The sequence below is a fragment of the Zosterops lateralis genome (genome assembly GCF_965231275.1).
Source record: "Zosterops lateralis genome assembly, chromosome: 2".
NCBI lineage: Eukaryota > Metazoa > Chordata > Aves > Passeriformes > Zosteropidae > Zosterops > Zosterops lateralis.
The window spans coordinates 106711040-106731705 of NC_139763.1; the positions used below are offsets into that span (position 1 = coordinate 106711040).

Genomic DNA, 20666 nt, shown 5'->3' on the forward strand with positions numbered 1-20666 from the left:
CCTCCCTCGTTAAAGGGAAGTAAATATGAGACCAGAGGGACCAACAAATAAAATTAGCTTTAGATTCAAAGCTTCCAGATCAGGACGAACAATAAGCCAGAGTGGCAAAACTTTGTTAATTCTTGACAGAATTGGCAGAGTAAAAATAAAACTTAGTCACATTCTTAATATTGAGTAAAATACACATTATCCCTGAGCTTTGTAATGTACTTCCAGAAAAAGAAGAAAGGGAGGCTGGTATAGAATGGCATTCATTAAAGACTCCGTCTTAACGTTTTCCAAGAGTCATTAACTCAGCTGGGTCAGAGTCCAAGCTGGATTTTCTTCTGGGGTGCAAAACATTGTGGAGTAAGAGGAACTGTCAGGGATCTGTTCTTGCATGCTGTTGCTGAAAAAATTAGGAGTCGTATCAGAGACAGCCACTAGATTTTTATTTTTTTTTTCCATTGGTAGGAAAGAGCCAAAAAGGAAAGGCTGAAGGAGGGAGACAGCAGGGTGTATCTCCAAGGGGTGAATCAGAAAGGTAATTTTGTCATTTTTATTTAAAAATAAGGTCTTCTGGTAATGGGATTTTTTTTCCTTGCTGTCCTATAAAATAACCTCCTGTTATTGCAGAAAAGCAATGGAGTGCACTGTGAAAGAGCAAAAAACCTGCCCCTAACACCAGTTCTACTCATGCACATTCATTTGCTGACACCCTAAACCAGCAATTAAGCACTTTGTCTCCTGAAGATCTGTGTTGCACTCACAGGAGCGAACATGTAAACAAAGGCATATTGTCGTGCTCCTCTTCAGTTCAGCCATGATCCTCGCGGGCCAGTTAATCCAGTTTTATGGCCAGGTTATACCAGCACTGCAGCACGCAGGGGCTGCACCAGGACAGATAAAGGTGTAGAGAAAGGGCTGCCTAGATTAAGACTCTGCACAGCTCTAATCCTGCCTACGCTGAATATTCTCCCCCGTATCTCCCTATCTCACCCAAAGACTCTCCTCGGTCTGGCATGCCACTTCCCAGTAAACCTCTTCCCTGATCCCAGCAGCTTCTTGCTGGGGAGAATTTTGCTCCCATTACCACACCTGATTTAGTCTTTGCTCTCGCTCAGTTTCTGCACACTTAGCTGGAGCCCACAGCCGCTGCAGAAAAGATGTCTGAAAACAAGTAGTTGCTAGTGGTTTGGTTTTTTGCTTTGTTGCTTTTTTTGTTTTGTTTTGTTTGTTTGTGGTTTTTTGTTGTTGTTATTTTTGTTTTGGTTTTGTTTGGGTTTGGTTTTTTTTTTTTTTTTTTAATTTTCTGGTAGTTACTAATCTGCTCTGTGTGTTCTAATTGACCACCTATAAAGAGAATTTAATTCAGTCAAGCCACATAGGTGCTCTCCTTCTCCCTGTAAAGATTAGTCTGGATCTATGTCTGCATCCTCTCCTCTAGTTTTCTTTGAATGCATCTCTATCTGATGCCTTCCCCAAGGTGTCATACATCCCTGTGGCTATATATCCAGGAAAGCTGGCCAAATCATTAGTGATGAATAATTTATCAGATAAATTTTACCTCTCTTTCAATTGTGAGTGCCACATAGTGCCTGATTGGTCTCTTACTCGTGAACAACTTGCTGGAAATACCTGAAATTTGAGATAATTGGACACAAAGATGATACAAAGCTTAGCCCTACGAGGAGCTGAGCACTCTGGATTCATTTTACAAAAAGACATAAGTAAGAAAGTTGGTTGTTCAGCTGCAGTCAGTGACACTGGGCTCACACTGGTGGTGAAGTATGTGCTGAAACAGAGCCCAAAGCAGCGAGCAGGACCCTGTGATTCTGTTCCCTGGCTGGACTTGTCAGCCACACAGAATCACCTCTCACAGGGATTTTGCTTTAAAAAGATTTTCTGGCGGTGAGAAACAATACGGTGCTCAGAATCAACACCACATGTAAAGGGAAGAAATGGAATCTGAGGATCCTTTAAAGCTCTGCAGCGTATCTATGTCCATTGTTTTGATGTTAAACCAGATACCTCTTAATTCCTAGCCCTCCTTGGCCTGCTTGACTTGTGCCCATAACCCCAAATTTTCTATGATTGCTCTGTGACCTTCTGAATTTCCTATCTCCCGCTAGAATTAATTCAGTAGTGTTTCACAGACAATTTTTTTTTTTTTTTTTTTTTAAGGTAGAGAGGCGGAGGACAAAAGAAACATGAGGTGGGAAGGCAGGAAGCAAAAGAAACACAAATCACAGTATTTAAGCAAAAAGCACACTGGGAAGGAAATTATCCTTTTCACGAAACAGCTCCAGTGTATAGGGAAATTAAGAGCAAACTTATCTGCTCTGCTCCAATTCCACCGTGCCACTCAGATGTGAATCCCAGATGCTGCTTTTCTCACACGATGTCCCCCTTCTCTCTATCCTCTTTTCTTCACATGAGATTTCTCTCCTACAGGAGGGCCTGTTACTAGAATCATGTTTGCTTCTGCTTTCCCTTTGGTCATCCAGATAATTAAAGGCTTCTGCCTCAAAACAGTCGTTCTTTGCTCCTTATGTTTTCATACAAACGTCCTCAAAAACCTCTGTATTCCTTTCACTAGGGGACTGCACGGATTGTCTCATATTTAATTACACTTATCTGTGTGTTTCTGCCTGTTTCCTATTTCTCATCCTCATACACAACCTGACAGAGCAACCGGCAGCCTCCCTGCTACAGTGTTATTTTTTGAACATGCCTTCAATACCAAAAGACACAGTGTCTCAAAAAGCTTGCAATTTAGAGAGCTGGCAGGGAAAGAAGGAGGGAAAAATAGGATTAGTACCTTCTTGGTTGAGGAGGGGAAGTGAAGAAAAGCAACGTAAAGACTGTACATAGTCCCTCCAGTGTCACAGCCGACATTAGTGGGACACAGACCTGCACCTAGGTGCTCTGAGGCTGTGCAGTTCAGTACTTTAACCACAAAGCTGTTTTTCCTTTCTCTCCTGCGTTGCTCCCCGCCCTCCTCCTGTTCCCAAGCATGGAAAGGAGTCCACCCTTATCCCCAAGGCTTGGGACCCACCAGTACTGTCTCTTTCCATTATTATACTTTCCCCCCTCTTCAGATCTCCTTCCTACGCACCTTGTGAGTGCTGAGCACGAACAGCAGAAGAGAAATGGAGACTGTCCACTGCATATATTGGCTGGCTTTTCCCCCTTGCACACTCCTCTGGCTGCCTCTGACTAGATTGCTTTCTGCCTTCGGTTCTGACCCTATTCTGTTGTCTCTGGATTGGAGAAAGGATGACCCTGAATCTCTTATTTCTGAGAGTTGTCGCCACTCCTCTGAATCTTAAAGATAATAAAATTAAAGCAGGAAATTTGTACCACCTCATAATACTCTGCCCCTTCCAAGTGCAGCTAACTGCTTTTTTGGAGATAAGATGTGGAGCACGGGCAAAAAGAAGCATGTTTTTAATTTTCTTTTTTTTTTTTTTTTTTTTTTTTTTTTTTTTTTTTTTTTTTTTAAACCCTGTAATTCAGAACCTTCACACATCCTCAGGAAAGGGAGAGGTAATTACTAAAAGGACACTTATCTTTTCAGGTGGGTTTTTCAATCTATTTCTCACTTTCTGCTGCTTTGCCTGCACTTACTTTAGCTCACTTTTTTGTATGCATTTCAATAGTCGTCATCAATGCAGCTTCTGAATCTTCCGATTTTAACCAGTTACATCTTACAAATCACCAGCTTTGAAGACTTAGGAAATAATTGCTGTGCCTTTTTAGCAATGGTAAACTAAGGCAGAGAAATTAAGAAATTTGTCTTCGGTTGCATGTGTAGCTGGGTGTCCCAAGAAGATGAGTCCCCAGTTCTCTCCGTTGTGCCTTGATTGAAGGACCCTGTTCAGCAGTTATTGTTCTCTCTCAGAGAGAGAGCAAGGCTGGCTGCATCTTTACCTGTTTCTCTGCTCTGAGAGGGACAACAATGAGGTCCTACAACTTGATTCAGATCTCTAAGGAGTGGGATTTGCAATTGCCTGATTCAAATTGCCACTCAAAACTGTCACAGATTCGCTTTTGGTAGTTTTCCTCCCCTTACTACCACAAAACCCTTAAAAAATACCTGATTTTTGTTAGGATGATTATTAAGTAAGACTTGGGAAAAGCTCAGACACTAAAGCAAGAGTGCCAGCGGTGTGACAAACTCAGGGAGAAGGGCAAATTCTGGTTTGTACCTATATGAAAACCAGGGCTGAACTCCCTTTTTTGACCAGTTGTACAGCACGCTTTCTGCTGTAGACCTTAGGAATGCTTTGGTGCTGCTTACATGAGGAACCAAATTGTTTTTGACCTCAGTGAAGAGGGGGCCAAGAGGGACACATCTGATGCCTTTTAGCAACCGCAAGGTTTTTCCGTAGAATAGACATAGCCTATGAAACAAACACACAGCTGGAGTTAGGGTGCTTTTGAAAACATTGTCTTTATTCTCTACCTCCCTTTCTTCCAGGACAGCTCTTTGCTTATTCCCTCTTCAGAAAGGGACTTTTCTGTCACACAGCCTAGCCTGGCTGGAGATTAGGGATTCTCTCTGCCCCTTCATCCTTGAATATTTCCTTTTAATTTCACAGTTTAAATTCCAATTGTGTAATTACATTCTGCCTACCCCAAATTCCTCTGTAATTTCAATTGGACACGGTGTCCTTCACTCTCTAGGCAGAACTCTTGCAGTGCTGTGGGGCACTGTTAATAGGCTGCCACGCTCCACTCTAGTCCCATTTCATGTAAATGGGGAAAGAGAATGGACCTGGATCCCTTTGAACTCAAACTGCTGCTCCATATAGGCGAGAAAGGGGTTGCTACAGAGTGACAAGGCAGTCTTGCCCCATGGCAATACACCGGGCAGTTTTTACAATGCCTCAGTCTGAACAGATTTTTGGAGTAAAAGTCTAAATCTGTCTGGAAGTATTTCTCCCCCACACCACCATACCCTTTGATCACAAATAAAGCTGTACAGGGACACCCAAAACACTACTTCACTGAATTTATGTGGCCTGAGAGTACCTGCTCGCACCGTTTAACATGGCAGAAGTGCCATAGTGATTTAATTTAGGTCCAGGGAGTTGTGTAGCAATGAGAGGGCATACAGCACAGATGCCTAGTTCAGTAAAATGCTTTACAAGAACTGGCAAGTCCCATGCATTTTATGGCCCAACCCTAATACTTCCTGCAGATTTTGCTGTGTCAGTGTTCCCCCTCAATCCTTTAGCTGGTGGTGACCACCTGAGTCCCACACCCCAACTTGTTTTACCACAACATGCCCTTTTTGTTTGTTGGTATCTGTTTTACATCAGTGTGAAATAATTTCTGCTTCTCCTGCCTCTTTCTTGCTTTCAAGTTCCTTCTTCACTGTAGCACAGGTGCTTACTTAGTCCGTGTGCCTTTGTGCAGCCCTTCAGATATCAGAGACATCCATCTTTCAGATTTCCACCACTTTCTGCGGTCTTCTGTGGAAACTCAGGGAAGAGAAGAGAGGGATCATGTGCAGGTGGGAGAATGCTCCTCTTTTGTCTTGTCTCATAGAACTTTGTACAAATTCTCTGATGAGCTCAGGGGAAGGAGTTGTTCACCCTGTTTATAGTGATGTTCTACACAGGTCAGCAAAAGGAATTAGTTTACTTCAGAAACTGGAACTATTTGATGTTTGATCATCTTCAGCCACAATCCATATTCTGTTCACCATGTGCACAGCACTGTGAGAGGAACGTGGGGCTGATTCCGTAACCGGCGACAGAGTCCTTTAACAAAGTTCATTTCCTTTCACTGCCAGACTACCCTAGGTAGTCCTCCTACCACAGAATGATAAATCTTACCTTGAAATAAACATCCAGCTCCTTGCTGGCAGTGCTGTGTCTACACGGAACCTCAGTTACTTTGAATTTTGATGGGACTTCTTTATATATTCCAGACATTTGGTCCTGCTCCCAAGGGATGTCTTTATGCCTGCTTCCGTGTTGGCAGACCCGAGGCTGCTGTTTGCATCTCTAGCAGCAGATAGATCAGGTGAGATCAAGGAGACCATATTTCCATGTTTCCTTGCTTAGCTTACACTGTTAGAAGTGAGTTGTTGTTAGGAGGAAACAGAGCATGTAATAACTTGAGTTGGGTTTTATTTGGCTTTGAGTCATAAATCTTAAAGGAAAGGAAAGAGCCATCATGTTCATCCCCAAGTTTGTCATACAATCAGCAAGGGGCAAGGCAGTAGTGTGGGCAAGAAAATGAAACATGTGAAGGTACAAGTGCCAGCGGGGGGAAGTCACTGTTGCTTATTGTCAGTTTTGGTGTGACACAGAAAGTTCAGCTAATCCTCTTAGTTACAGAGACACACGGGTGGGGGGAGATTGTTATCTCAAGCAATTTGCTGGCTCTACTCCTTTTTTCCTTAGAGTTTCTTTTCGCCTAATTGAGCAGCATTTCTTCCTGGGACTCGTTTGCAATAATCCTGGGGCCTCATCTGGGAAAACACTGAAAAATATAGAAAGGAGAAGCAGCCCGAGCAAGGCAGCTAGTATCACCGTGAGTTTCTCTCTTCAGAAAGGTATCAGGTTTGGCTCCACGTGTTGAGGATTAAAAATAAGATAAAGATTCATAGTGAAACAGAACAGCCTGTTAATCAGGGCAAGTGATCTTTCTGAAAGTTGTATCTCATCCAAGCACTAGAAGGACAGGTAATTAACCGCCATTCAGAAAACGAGGACCTTGGTGGTCTGAGGATAGAGCAGGGGCTGAGAATTCCACTGGAGTGCATCAGAAATGTGTTGATTCCATTTTCATTGCCAAAGGGATGTATCTGCAGTAAATCTAATCAAGAGTCAAAAGGTGAATGAGAACAATAACTGGGGAGTTTGTTTTTATTTATCCGGGAGATAAGGATTCAACAACAGGAATAGAATGAGAAAAAGGTGCCTCTTTCTGAGCAGACAATTATTCCACCCACGCTCCATCATCATCAAGGTGTTAATATTCTATTACTAAGACTATTTAGCAGTTTCTCAGCCTCAAGGCTGCTAATGTTTGTGCACATACTCTGCCAATTGCCACAGGTGTCTTTTTATGAGAGACCCGAGTAATTAACATGGGATAGTCCTGAAGGTGGCAGTAGCCAAGAGCATTCTTCAGTAGACTCCACACCTTCTTCCTGGTGCCGGAGCAGGGTTGGTATTACCAACATCTGAATACATTTGAAAACCCGATTTCACAGGCAGACAGAGCCTTAGTCCTTGAAGGCACACATTGTTTCTAGGGAAGTAAAGGCTCTGGTTCCCAAGCCCCAGTGATTCCCCTGGAGAAGTTTAAGATATCACCGTTCAGCTGGCTGTATTACTAACGTGCTGGAGGTAGTTATCCCAAAGAAGAGGTGGCTGAATGAGTGGTGTGGCCCGTGCAAACTGTTCAGCTCATAGCCTGATACATTTACTAATGTAAATCTGATTTCAGCTGATACCAATTTACTGTGATATCCTGGACTGAGAACTGCAGACATGAGTGATTTAATTCAAGATCATATCAATGTATTTTGCTGTGGTGGCTAAAGAATTTATTACTTCTAGCTGTGGAGATGGGTTACCATTTCAGCTGGGATGGCTAAATCAAGCAGGGACTGCCAGAGCCATCAGATGAGAGAGAAAGGGCCAGAGTGGACATCAATCACAAAGCAGTTGTAAAACAAGTACAATAATGCTTTTAAGAGAAAAGATGTTCTGCTGATGTCCTGCTAGCACAGGACAAGGAAGTGAAGAGCTTGGTACATATGTTGTATCTAGACATTCTTTTTGACTTTGTCTTAAGTTCTTCAGTCTCTCTCTAGTGTTGCTAATCTGGGCCTTTGGAACATCTCTGAGCTCACAGGTCCAGAGGCCATGCCTGGACCTGGCTTGTGACACAAACATGGTGCCTGTTGCTCATTCCCAAACAAAGGAAACCCCAAGGCTGGATCAAACAAGACTCACAGTGTGTTTCACTAGGTTTTTGACTCAGGTACTCAGAGAACAGGGGCTCCAGCATGAGCTGTGTCCTGTGCCTTGAGGTTGCTTTGGCGTGTTTCTATGCACACCACAGATAATAACTACATTTCCATATTTCATGGCCATATTGTGAAAATAAATGCTTTAAGAAGTGTAATTGCCAGAAGGTACAGAGGTGAGAGCATCTTTGCTTCTTAAAATACATTGGTAGAATTTGATTGAAACTAATATTTGCTTTTTCAGACTGTACTAATTTGTGGTTAGATTTCATGTGGAAGCAGGAAGAAAGGAACTTTTACCCGTGTTATGCACAAAGCCCTTGGACCACGAGAAATGCAGGGAATGCTCCACGAGGAGTTATCTGTGAGTCTGCAGTGCTTCAAAATACACAAGGAGGAGTAAAGACATTGCTGTATTCATGGATCTGTCTCTTCCTTCTGCAGGTCTGCACAGCTTGCTAGTTACATGCAGGACTATACCATGCTCTTTAACCCTCTCAGAGAGCATTTCAGCTTGTAACACTGAAAATATATGAAAAAGTCATGTTTTTTAGCCACAGGTAATGCTTTCTGAATCCACCTCTGTAGTATTAGACTGCAGCTATGGCAGTGAGATAGCATTCACAGTTGCAGAGACTGTGCAGAAATTAGGCGTTTCTAAAATGCATACATAATGAGTTAAAATATGTTTACTTTAATAAATATTCTTGTAGTTATATGTCAGATGGATGAGTGTTAGATTAAAAAGAAAATGAATGTCTAAAACCACTGGAGAAAAAGACAGAATTGCAGCAGAATATCATGAATGAAAAAACATTTTCCAGTCTGAATAGGACCATCATATTTCCCAACAGCAGAACCCCATCCTCTCCTAATTCCCCCCTCCCTTTTCCCTCCCTCCTCAAACACATACGCATACACTATGGGAGGAATGACAGCTGTTCTTCATGGAATGACAGCCCAGGGATATTGCATCCTCCCTTAAAAAAAAAACCAGGCAAGGTACAGAATAAGGTCAGTGAAGGGAGACAAAGGGGTCTCCCAGAGATGGCAAAGGGTAATTTATTGACAGATGAGATAGACGTTACTACAGAAAAATATTAAATGGATTCTTTTCCCCTGTCTTTAGAAGGGAAGAAACGTGGGAAGGGTTAGGAAGGACAGATGCCAGAAATAGAGACAAATTTCCCAGGAGAGGAAGAAGAAATCCTGAAGGAAATTAGGATCACAACACAGAAAAAAAAAATTAAAAAAAAAAAAAATCAGAGCATCTAAAAAGCTACAAAATTCTATCCTAGCATTCTGTATGGAAACAACAAAAAAGGGCGGCAGAGAAGGAACTCCACCAGTGTTGGCAGCCCTGCTTCAAAGGCGTTCAGTGAGAGAAGGAAGGGCTGGTAAAACACAGCACCTGATTAAAAGGCAGTGTTTGAAAAGGGCTGCCGGGAAATTACAGAGCTGTGCATGCTCCCGACGTCAGCAGCGAGGAAGACTCTGGGAGCACGAATCAAAGGGAGGCTGAGGGAGCATGTGGAGCACAGAGATTTTATTAGGGGCAGGAGTGCAGGAGTGAGAAAGGGTTTGTGTAATGGGAGCAGCCAAGATCTGCAGATGCGAGGAAAGGAAAAGCCAGGTCTTCTGGTGCAATATACTGCCATAGTGCTGTCAACTTTGACAGTATGTCAGTTCTCACTGCAAGGAAAGAATCCAAGTGAGAGACTTAAATAGTGGATGTTATGAATATAGTTTCTCTGGCCTAGAGAACTTTCCCCCAAATAATTGCACAGAGGAGGGCAGGAAAAGCCAGTGTACCAGTGCGCTCTGGTTGGGGTTGTGTAACTCCATGTTGCCTCCAGCCAAGGACATGTTCCTAGAGCTTGTAACTTCAGAAGGGTTCATGATTTTCACCTGTGAGGCCAGGCTGACAACAACAGAGGAGTCACCAAAGAAAATTTCCACAAAGATAAAAGCGGCAGAACAAAAGAAAATTGAAGGAGAACAGATTTAATTTACATTCAGAAGCAGGAATAGGTTTAAGCCAAACAGTATTTTATTTTGTTCCTTCGTGCAAGGAACATGATTTTCACAGTGTGTAACTCAGTCCATATGGTAGAATAAGGGAATAGGAAGACTTTTAGTGTGTCCATTGTAACGTGCCACATGCAGTATCTTTCTGATCATGTCGCTGCCTGTGTAAATCTTGGCAAGACCTTTCCCTCAGAGCAGGTTCTTCTGCCCATTCGCTAATCTCACCCTAAACCCCTCCCATTCCAGCAAGCACACACCATGGCCTCTTACCATGTGCAAGTCCAGCAGAAGCACAGGGCATTGCATCGCCCTGTGTTGGCAGCTGCCTGCCTTCCAAACTGACAGAATTAATGCTAAACACAGGTTTAAAATTATCTAGATGGGGAGCATTCATCTCATCTCTGTAACTGCCCATGCTCACTGCTGAAGGGAATAATAGCTAGGCTACACTGGATTTGAAGCTTTGATACTCCAGAGGCATATGCAATCTTTTGAGCCTTGGGAGCCTTTGAGCTTAGGACAAAGCAAAAATAAAAGCTATCGTTTTGCTGAGTTTCACTGGTAAATGCTAAGGAAATGTTAAATGCCAAGGAAGTGTTAAATTCTAAAGCAGGCTTGTACTTCCAGTAGCTGATTTAGCCCAGCTTTCTGCTGGCTAGGAGGCTGCTGCATGCTCAAGTGCAATCTGCCACACAGAGCCAGAACCAATCTGATTGTTTCTGAATCACTTCCCAAACAGAAAAACATAGGTGAAGCTGCCGGTTTTGCCAGGAATGTATGTCCCATCCATGTGATGGGCTGTCTTTATATTTGAAACCACCTGTACCATCAGTGTGACTCAGATCTGAAAGATGATTGAAGCACTGTAAAATTCAGTGCAGGATATTTTAGTGACAGTCTGCAATAACAATGGGTTGTGATGGATAAACATGACACTGCAGCGAGGAATTCCTCCCTGGCCTGTGCTCACAGACCTGAAGTTACCTTTGGTTCTAAGGCCAGCCTTACCCATGGAGAAGACATAGCCCATAAGCAGCAGGTGACAAAAGGCAGAGAGGGGTCCTTTTTCAACTCAGTAGCTCAGTGTTCAGGCCATCTCAGAAGACAGCATTTTAACTCACTCAGAGAACCTGAATCTGGGTCCAAGGAAGTGTCAGGCTCTTTCCCTGTGCTGTTGATTATTCTGTTAAAGAGTCCCAAATCAACTATTTCCTTTTGAAATGGCAATTTAAGTATTCTTTGGGCCAAAAAGGCACAGCACTGCTGCTTTGCAAGGTAGCAGCCAGGAGCCATGACTTGGGAGGGGAAAAGCCTGCACTGATGAATGCTATACTCTTTCACATCACACGCTCGCTGGAAAAAGGCCTGAAACATATGTCTGCCCCTCACAGGCAAAGGCCTTAATCACCAGTTTAGAAAGTCGTGCTTGTGTTCTCTGGAGGCCAGTGAGTGTTTAATTGTGCCACAGAGAGGTGAGTGATTGCTCATGGACAATGTTTGTTAGCAAGACGAATTTAGCCCTCTCTTTTGAAATTTCCTGCAGGCTTCTGCTGCTGCAGTATCCATGTACAACACTGGGCTCAGTGTCTGGGTCTCAAACACACTGACAGATGCAATCTCTCTCTCCCAGCCTGTGTCTGTTTCGTTCATTTAACTTGCAAGTCTTTTAGGGCGAGAACATCTAGAAGTGTGCCGCATGCTGTTCATGCTGCAGTGGGATCCTGGTGCTAGTTAAGACCTCTGGATATTAATGTAGTGACAGTAAATACCTATATCCTTAGCTATCTATCAAGCCAAAAGGATGCTGAAAAATAATAGTTCATAAAGGTGAAATATTTTAAAGTGTTGAGTATGGGCATGGATATGAGATGAAAAAGATTCTCACCACAAAGGGCAGGAAAAGCACAGCATCTCCCTGCAAGGTTTGGAACAATTCTCTGGCAGAGCTCTTCTGTAGCATTGTGACAGGCAGAGGTAGCCATGCTGCTTGTAAAGAAGGGTTGTGGTCTGAAAGGGAAGCTATACCACCAGTTTAAAATGCCAGTTCTGTGTGTGGCATGGAAAGTGTAACCCTTCTTGGGGAAAATTGAAAAAACGAGCTGAAGGCAAATTTCTGTTCCTGTTTCCTCATGAATAAAGTGGACGTTATGCTCCCTATTAACTTCAGCAAGCAACACTGAAATTCTCTGGCATCTTCAGATGGAACATGCCTATTTTTGAAATTCAACATTTGTACTTTTTCCTTAATTGGACAAATGTTTTTTTAAAACATGGAATTGTCTTGTCAGAAAGATTTCTGATGGTCTCTGCCTTTTTTCTCAGTGCTTTTGCAATGAATAGCTATGCTATTTTTTTGCAAAATACAGACTATTTCACTGAAAATTTCGAGGACAAAAATCATTTCTACTTAGCAGTAGCATTAAAGCCCTTGAATTGGGCCACATTCTGCTGCCAATGCAGTTTCGAGCATACTTGGAAAATATTTTGAACAGCAGGGAAGAATAGCGATTACCACCTCACAGTCTCTCAAAGGTGTGAATATTGTGGGTTATTTTCCCTTTGACTGTTTATGGCCTATTTACAGTATAATCACACCAAATCAGGGTTATAACATGCCTTTCGTTTTTTCTTTTTAGTGAAAATAGAATCCAGCATATATTTCTTTTTTTTTAATTTACTGTAGCTCCCCCTAGAAGCTAAGGCATTTTTAGGGACTAAGCAAGAATGATCTCTTCTCCAAGGCATTTGTAACTGAAGGAGAGACAAAGAGAAAGGTGGCTAGCAAAAATATTAGGCAAGTTATTTACACTTTCTATACACTTGCAATAGCTGTGCTGTAAATGTGGCCAAAATGTGGAATTATAAAGGGTGCTTAATTGTAGATAGAAGAGAGCTATGCCACAGAATTATGGGATAATTTTACAGTGTGTAAGCATCATCAGACCAAGCTGTGGACACATGTATAAGGTCAGTTCAGTGAAATAATATTCTTATCATCCTATACATGGCAGGCAGTGGCACTGTGTAAGTGGATTAGAAGAAAACAGCCATAGAATCATAGAATGTTTTGGGTTGGAAGAGGCCACAAAGATCATCCAGTTCCAACCCCCCTGTCCCTATCCACAGGCAGGGTCACCTTCCACTAGACCAGGCTGCTCAGAGCCACATCCAACCTGGCCTTGAACACTTTCAGGCATAGGGCATCCACAGCTTCTCTGGGCAACCCATGCCAGTGCCTCACCACCCTCAGAATAAAGAATTTCTTCCTACTATTTAATATAAATCCACCCCACTATTTAATATAAACCTATGCTTTTTCAGTTTAAAATGGTTACCCTACTTCCTATCACTGCATGTCCTGGTAAGTAATAACAACAACCTCTTTTGTTTGTTTTGTTTGTTTAAGACCCTGGCCTTTTTGTGACTCAGGCTCCTGGTTTGGCCAACCCAGCTCATGCTAATGCCTGATGTGTGCTGGGAGCAGCAGCATTGGATTGAAGCAGAGCCAGGTAGGGAAGGGCAGGTGGCCAGGAAGGACTAAAGGGCCTTTATGCAGCCATGGTGAAAACAGCGATTTTACCTGAATTAGAAGGACCAGCACCCTTTGCCCCAGAGCCTGACATCCCTTCCAGCAGAACTGCATCCTTGAGAGGTGATTTGGGAGCTTGCACACTTCTGATGTGTGTCTAACAGAAGCTGAGGGGGTGTAGGAATCTTTAGTGTTGGCCATTAAGACGTGCTTAAATGGTATTACTCTCCAAGAGGTATTTCAGTTTAGGCTGGCAGATTTAACACTATACAGCCATTTACAGAGGGTAAAAATCAAGGGAGATCCTCAGCTAGAGAAAATGTAAAAGAGCCAGCCTGACTCCATGTGGAAGACAAAAGAGGAAATTGAGAAACGTGGTCAGTTACTGCTAAATGAAAAGTTGATGGAAAATGTGTTTGGAGAAGGAGCTGTCTCTGAAATGCCAACTTTCCTTTCGTGGCAATGGACAAGTTTTCCTCACTCACATCTCATAACCCTCTGGGATCTGTGTTTGGAGATGGGGTGACACCATATGGTTCAAAGGGATAGAGCATGCAAGTGCTGTGAGTTCAGGGATATATCCAAACCTACCAGCACAAAATCTAGACTGGATATTTAGGAAACTAAGGTGGGTGCTACTCCCACTGCTGAGGATCCCAGTCCTCATTGACACAGGAATCCAGATATCCATGGTATGTAAGGACACTTAAAAAGGGCAGCCTCTGCTTCACAAGCAGTCAAGTTTCTAGTGCAGACCATGATGGGAAACCCAACCATCCTCTGGTCAGGGCAAAGCTGATTCTGTCTAAGGGACAGACAATGCACCTGACCTTACTTTTGGGTGCCCTTAATATACTGGGCATGGATGTACTGAAGGGTCAGTCATGGGGAAAATGGGAAATAGGAATATCACCCTTTTTGCCCCCGAGTTTATCTCCTACAGATGCATCTCTGGCTGCTAATCTGTTGCAAACAGCTGCTCCTTTACCCCACAGTAAAGCAGTTAATATTCCACAATACACATTACCTTCTGGTGCTATTTGTCCTGTTACTGAATTGATAAAGGAGCTGGAAGAACAGGGAATTATTGTCACGTCTCATTTCCCCTACAATTCTCCTTTATGGCCAGTAAAAAAATCTAATGGCAAGTGGCAACTAACAGGAGATTACAGAGCCTTGAACACTGCCACTGAGCTGCTCACTGCAGCTGTTCCCAGTATGAATGATACAGTCATTTTTCTTAATGAACAATCTCCTGTGCTCAGCCAACATCAGTAGGATGCTTTGAACACCTCAGTGTGGTATCCAGGAGACAGGGTGCAATTTCAACACCCATCACTTGGAAAACTTCAGATCCCTTTGCCCCACTTTTGAGGGAAAGGAATACGGGAAACAGTGGATACCGTGGGAGTGAAATTAGTCATTACTGAGACTTGGATATGATCCAAAACAGCTCTTCTTTCCCTCTCCCTAGGAATTGTTGAACTCCCAGACAAATAAGTGAAAGCTGTCATTCAACCTGCATACAACTGGAAAGTGCCCATCTAGAAAGTACATTTAAGCATTCCCTGGAACTTTTAAATGCTTTTTGTGGTATAGTGTTATCACCTACGATAATGTTGACAATGTCTAAAAAGTCAAGAGCCTTCATGTGCTGGACAATTCTAATCCTCACCCTGGGGCATCTGGCATTGTATCACATAAATGTTGATTCCCTATGTGATGGCAAAACAAATCCACAGAAGCTGGGCTTTGCTGGACTCAGGATAATGAACAACCATCTCTGTATGATAGGGATAAAGACCTAGGCAGGAATATCTGACTTTGGATTCCTAAATACTTCTTGGGCAGTAGAAAAATAGCCTGATTTTCATCCATGTTCAGTGTCCAAGAGGCCCAAATTATGCCAATACCTTTTCAGAAGAGAGTAGTGAACTTCAGTGGAAGAAAAAGCTCCCTTAGACTATAATGGAATTATTTTCTCAGGACTACTGTCATACTTCTACAGCTTAAAAAAATTAAAAAAAAAAGAAAAAAAAGAAAAAAAAATATATAAAGGGAAATATTGATGAACAGTAGTTTCAACCAAGAGTTGACTTTCCTAGTGTGCTCCAGGCTGAAATCTCTGAAAAGAAAAAATGCTCACTTGCAAGCTATCTCTACAGCCCAGATCAGCAGGTAGCAATTAGTTTCCCGAGCACTCACTCTTCTTTCCATCTTCCTGATGGATATTTCATCTGAGTTTATGCTCTCCTCCCTCGCCTTCTCTTCAGCCTCTCTGCTTCTCTTTCCAATAAGGCTATGATCTGTCACAGACTCTCAATGGACAAGACCTATACATCCCATCACTGTCATAGGCAGTTACATGAGACAGGCCAGGATGAAAAGCGGTTTGGAAGGGAGAGAAGCCGTCATGCTTCAGGGCATAGAGTTGAACTCTAACCAAGGAGGAGAGATGAAGGAGGGCTTTGGGCCAGAAGGGGAGAAAATTTTACTCAGGGCAGGTTATTCCATAATTACCCACTTAAACTTTCTTTATACTTTCTGAGGTGAATCTGGTTCTGGCCAACATCAGAGACACAAGGGGTGGATCACTGGTCTGATCCAGGAGGGGAATGAGTTTCTTCATTCTTTCTGCCAGTACGCTGAGTTTATAATGTTTTCTGAAACCACAATGAAATCCCTTTCCAAGCATGACCCTTGCTCTGCCAGTGATAGCCAAAACTCCTTCCCCTAGCCCTGTCCTTCACACTTCCACAAGCAATACAGAGAGAAGCCAGTACAAAGCCAGGTCAAGATGATAAGAACAAAGCCTTGAAGGCTGCTTTTAGATACCAGCTTTACTTCGACAGAGGAGGAAATTTTCAAAGAGGTGAACTCTTTCTGTCTCTCTCTCAGGCAGGAGTCTCCTGGGAGAAGAAGAAAACAGCTTTCATTTTAGCGAGTCATGATATTTATGGCCCTTTTATGGGTTTTGTTTGAAAATATAAAAGTAGATGGACTTAAATCTGTTTCAAAAGAAAGGAGATAGGAAGGGGAGAGACAGAGCATATGAAGGGCACGTGGGTCTGAATCATCTGCCCACGTTCAAAAGGAAATCAAACACCTTCTTTGTTTTAATATGGACCTCTTCTGCCAGTCATGAGGATAATATCTGACCTTGTCTGGCATAGACCCTTTTATCCCTAATGACATACAAATTTTTTATGTACACTACCACCAAGTACACTCACCTTGGGATGAAACATGACAACTATTAAATTATGCAACTGCAGCACCATGCAACAGTTCAGGTGCGATCGCTTCCAGGAAGCAGACTTTCAGATCACATCTCCTGCAGAACTGAAAGCTTTATACTGTATTCCTGAGGGGCAACTGTCAGCTTCTGCTTGCTCACATACCAGTCTCATGTGGGCTTTTATCCATCCTATTTGTGGTGTCTGTTCAGCAACTGAGGTTGCACCCTTTTGAGGGCCTCCTGTTTTTCATAAGTGGAATCTCCTCTGACCCTTTGCCTCTAGGCAATACTTTTGATCCAATTCACAGACTGAGGAGCACATGCCTCGAAATTATTGAGGGAGGGAAGTTTAAGTTGAAGGACTGGGGTTTGCTTTTAGTTTCGAATGTAGTCAGGCCTGTGGTCATTTTATGTGCTTTGGGAATGAACCTCCATAGGTTATGACAGCTACTGGGATATTTCTATGAGCAAAATGTACAAAGCTCCCCATTAATTGGCAGTTTCATAAAAGGTATTGCAGTTTCATAAAGCTCTCCTCTCAAGCAAGGAGGGAGAAATGTTCTGCCCAACTAATGGATGACTTCTGACTGGATCTGAGTTCAGCATGGAGTCATTGCAAAGATCAAATTGCTGGGATGGTCCATGAAGACAGAGCAGTCATACTATGGTTATTGCCAGCTGCTGTTTACTCCATCTTTCTTTAATATGGTGCCCTGCAATAATCAAATGGAGAGATCATAAATAGGCAAATCTTTAAAATTAGGCAAGAGGTGCCCTGAAGCATACAGCTGTAAAAAGTTCTTGCCACTATCGTTATATTCTTACATCACTGATAAATCTGAAAATACTCTTAAGACATTAAGCTGCAGGTTGATGCTGTTGGCAGTTGGGAGATGCTATAGAAATTACAGTTCCTTTCAATGTTTTTGTCTCCTAATTAGTATCACCTAAGTCTTGTTTCAGTTTTATGCCCACACACGTGCCCTCCTGACTGGAGTCATCCTTCCTGTCATGGTTACTTGTGCAGAGTCCTTGGTAAGTTTGAATCAGGTTTTAAGATTTATTGATCTGGCCTTGTCCATTCTGTGGTGTGTTCTTTGATTTAATTTAATGACCATAAACCATTCAGGCATGTTGGCATGAAGGGTGCACTGGAAAAAAATAAGAGATTGATTGATTGATTGATTGATTGATTATGTAAAGACATTATTCTCTTTATAGCTAACAATGAAGCTGGTTTTGCACACATTTGTATCTTCCTGTGCACACATATCTTAACTAAAGTAAACCGGTCTACCTGCAGATATGAATCAGATGTGGAAGCAGTTATGCTCTTCTGTAAGGATTAAAATTGTCTGTTTTAAAGATACATGCAAATAAAAATGAAATGCAATCCAGAGGGGAAGGTTCAGAGCACAAACAGGATGCCCCTTCTCCTGCTCTCTAAGACAGTTTTCACATCACCACACTTGGATGGTCCTGGGAAGAACTGAATTCATATTGTTGCCTGCTTTTATAAGTCACAAGTAATGTTTTCTCTTTATATCTGTGTGTGTTTTTGTGTGTGTGTGCACCCTGTGGCAGAGGAACAGCAGTCACAGGAAAACACCCAGCTCAGAAGCTACTGAGTGGTTGTAACAGGAGGATAGACAGAAACAACATGAAATCAGCTCCTGAATATGTTGAAATGTACCAAAGAACAAAAGGCAGCCTAAGCAAAAAAAAAAAAAAAACCAAAAAAAACAAAACCAAAAAAAACCCCCAGAAAACAACAAAACCAACCACAATGACAGGGTGTTCATTCAAGCAGATTATGCTGGTATTGGCAATACACAACCTAAATACATGCACTTTGAACTTTTCTCAATTTATTACATGAAGTACAGGGTGACAAATATTATTGGCGTTTAAATTATTACTTCTGGCCAAATAAATTAGAACCTTGCTGAAATGACTGGGGCAATTCACACACCATTCAGATCTATGCTCTCACCTCTCTAGAGAACAGTTTATTTGTTACACATACTTCCCATTCTGGAAGTTTTCTTCACAATTAGAACAGCCAGAGATTTGACCCACTTTCATTTTTCTACATGACAAGTGAAATTCCAGAGAACAGGTAGGTAGCTCTCAAAGAGATTTTGCTGGATTATGTGAGTATGCAGTGTCTGTTTCCAAGCCCTAGACTGTATTAATCACATGCTTTCAGTACCTTTGTTGGATTGTCTATAAATTCAGGAAGGTCATGGATATTGTGTTTTCACATTATAGTCTCTATATTGAATGTATTCCAGCTACACCCTTTAAGGAAAGGCAGGCAATGCAACATAACCTCCCCAAATAAAACTTTTTGTCTCATAATTCACCTAGCTCTCCACCACAGCCTATGTGTAAGCATTTCTCAAGGAGCTGTAAAGAAAGGAAATGGTGCTAAACTCCTTTTAAAATTATCCAGTCTAAGCTAGTGCTGCATGCAATAAATCACATTGTCCTGAAATTCCTAGATGGGGGAAATGGGCCATGGCCCCACAGCCATCAGTATTATGATGCAAAATGCAGCTCTTACAGTAGAAATAACATATTTCTGGCACATTTCCGCTTCCTTCAAACTTGCTTGTGCCACATTGAATTCCCAATCCAGCACCAATGTCATTTGATCATCGGTGTCCCACTAATGTCTCTCACTCTTTCCATTTCTCCCAGTCCACTTCGGTTTCCTCACAGACCTGTAACTTTAAATCTCCTTTCTTCCCTCAGATGTTGCCTCCTAACCTTCTCCCGGACTTTGATACATCTAAACAAATTAACATTTTGTGTTAGCTTCTTTGTCTTACACTCATATCTTCCCCCCTCTGACCACTGTAGGTCCCCTTCTTAATTTGCCTATTGTCTTCAGATCTCTTTTTGAACATTTATCCCCTAGCTCTCTGACTTTCATCACTTTCTTATTTCTTACTTCAAGCAGACCAACATCAAATGGTTTTCTCTCTCATCCATCCTTCCTTAACTGCTTTGCTTCCCACATCCTCTGAGTTTCTACCTTGTTCAAAGGATATTAAGGAAACAGTAGTAGAAACGGGAGGACGGCTCTGGAAAAATGCAGAAAGGCTTAATGCGACAGAGGGACTGAGAATTAAGATGGCAGATGAAATTCAAGTCTAATAAATGTAAAACATAACAAATAAGAAAATTTAACATACAAAATTATGATCTCAGAGCTGACCATTGCCATCCAACAAGATTTGGTGTATGTTATAAATAGTTCTATGAAAACATCACTCTGGTACTCAGCAACAATGAAAGAAACATGCAGACTGTTAGGAGTCAATAGGGAAGGAACAGAAAAGAGAAAAAAAGGTCAATATGCCATAGGATAAATCCCTGCCACAACTGCACCCTGGATACTGCATGAGGATTGGGTCCCTCATCCCAAACATGACAACGCAGAACTAGAAAGGGTTCAGAGAAGAATGGCCAGGATAATGAAGAGACATGGGGCAGCCCCTCTATGAAGAACTCAGGTGGAAAACCAGAGAGCCAAGGATAGGACAGAATGATAGAAGGGGGGGTAAAATCTCGTGAGACATGTAGGTACTAAACAGATACTACATTGGCATTGAAGGCTAGTGGGCAGAGGGTTCAGAGAAGGCAGAAAGAAGATGGCTTAGCAGTTTGTGTACAGTAACTTGTGGGACTTATTGCTACAGAGGCTAGTGGGTATGAGCCTATAATGGTTATAACCCAAAATTACTAGGCACTTCCATAGAAGGAAAATCTATTAAGGGCTATTAAATACAAAAATATCACACCTGGCTTAGGAAGTCTTTGAGTTGCAAATGATTAGAAGCTGGAAAATCATGCTGGGGAAATAACACTTTTATCACTGTATATATTCT

At 42.2% G+C, this 20666-nt stretch overlaps 1 long non-coding RNA gene across 2 annotated transcripts in view; it reads left to right on the forward strand.

Moving 5' to 3' along the window:
- The first annotated feature begins 285 nt into the window (after positions 1-285).
- The window catches only part of LOC310923713, a 30723-nt gene continuing 10342 nt past the window's right edge, over positions 286-20666 (forward strand). Inside the window, exons 1-4 of one of the 2 annotated variants that reach the window (XR_014592682.1) lie at positions 286-523; positions 3499-3559; positions 5921-6015; positions 6399-6480. This is a non-coding gene — a long non-coding RNA (uncharacterized lncRNA). Of the gene's footprint in view, positions 524-3498; positions 3560-5920; positions 6016-6398; positions 6481-20666 lie in introns of those variants that run through there. The other variant, XR_014592681.1, reaches the window with a different exon arrangement.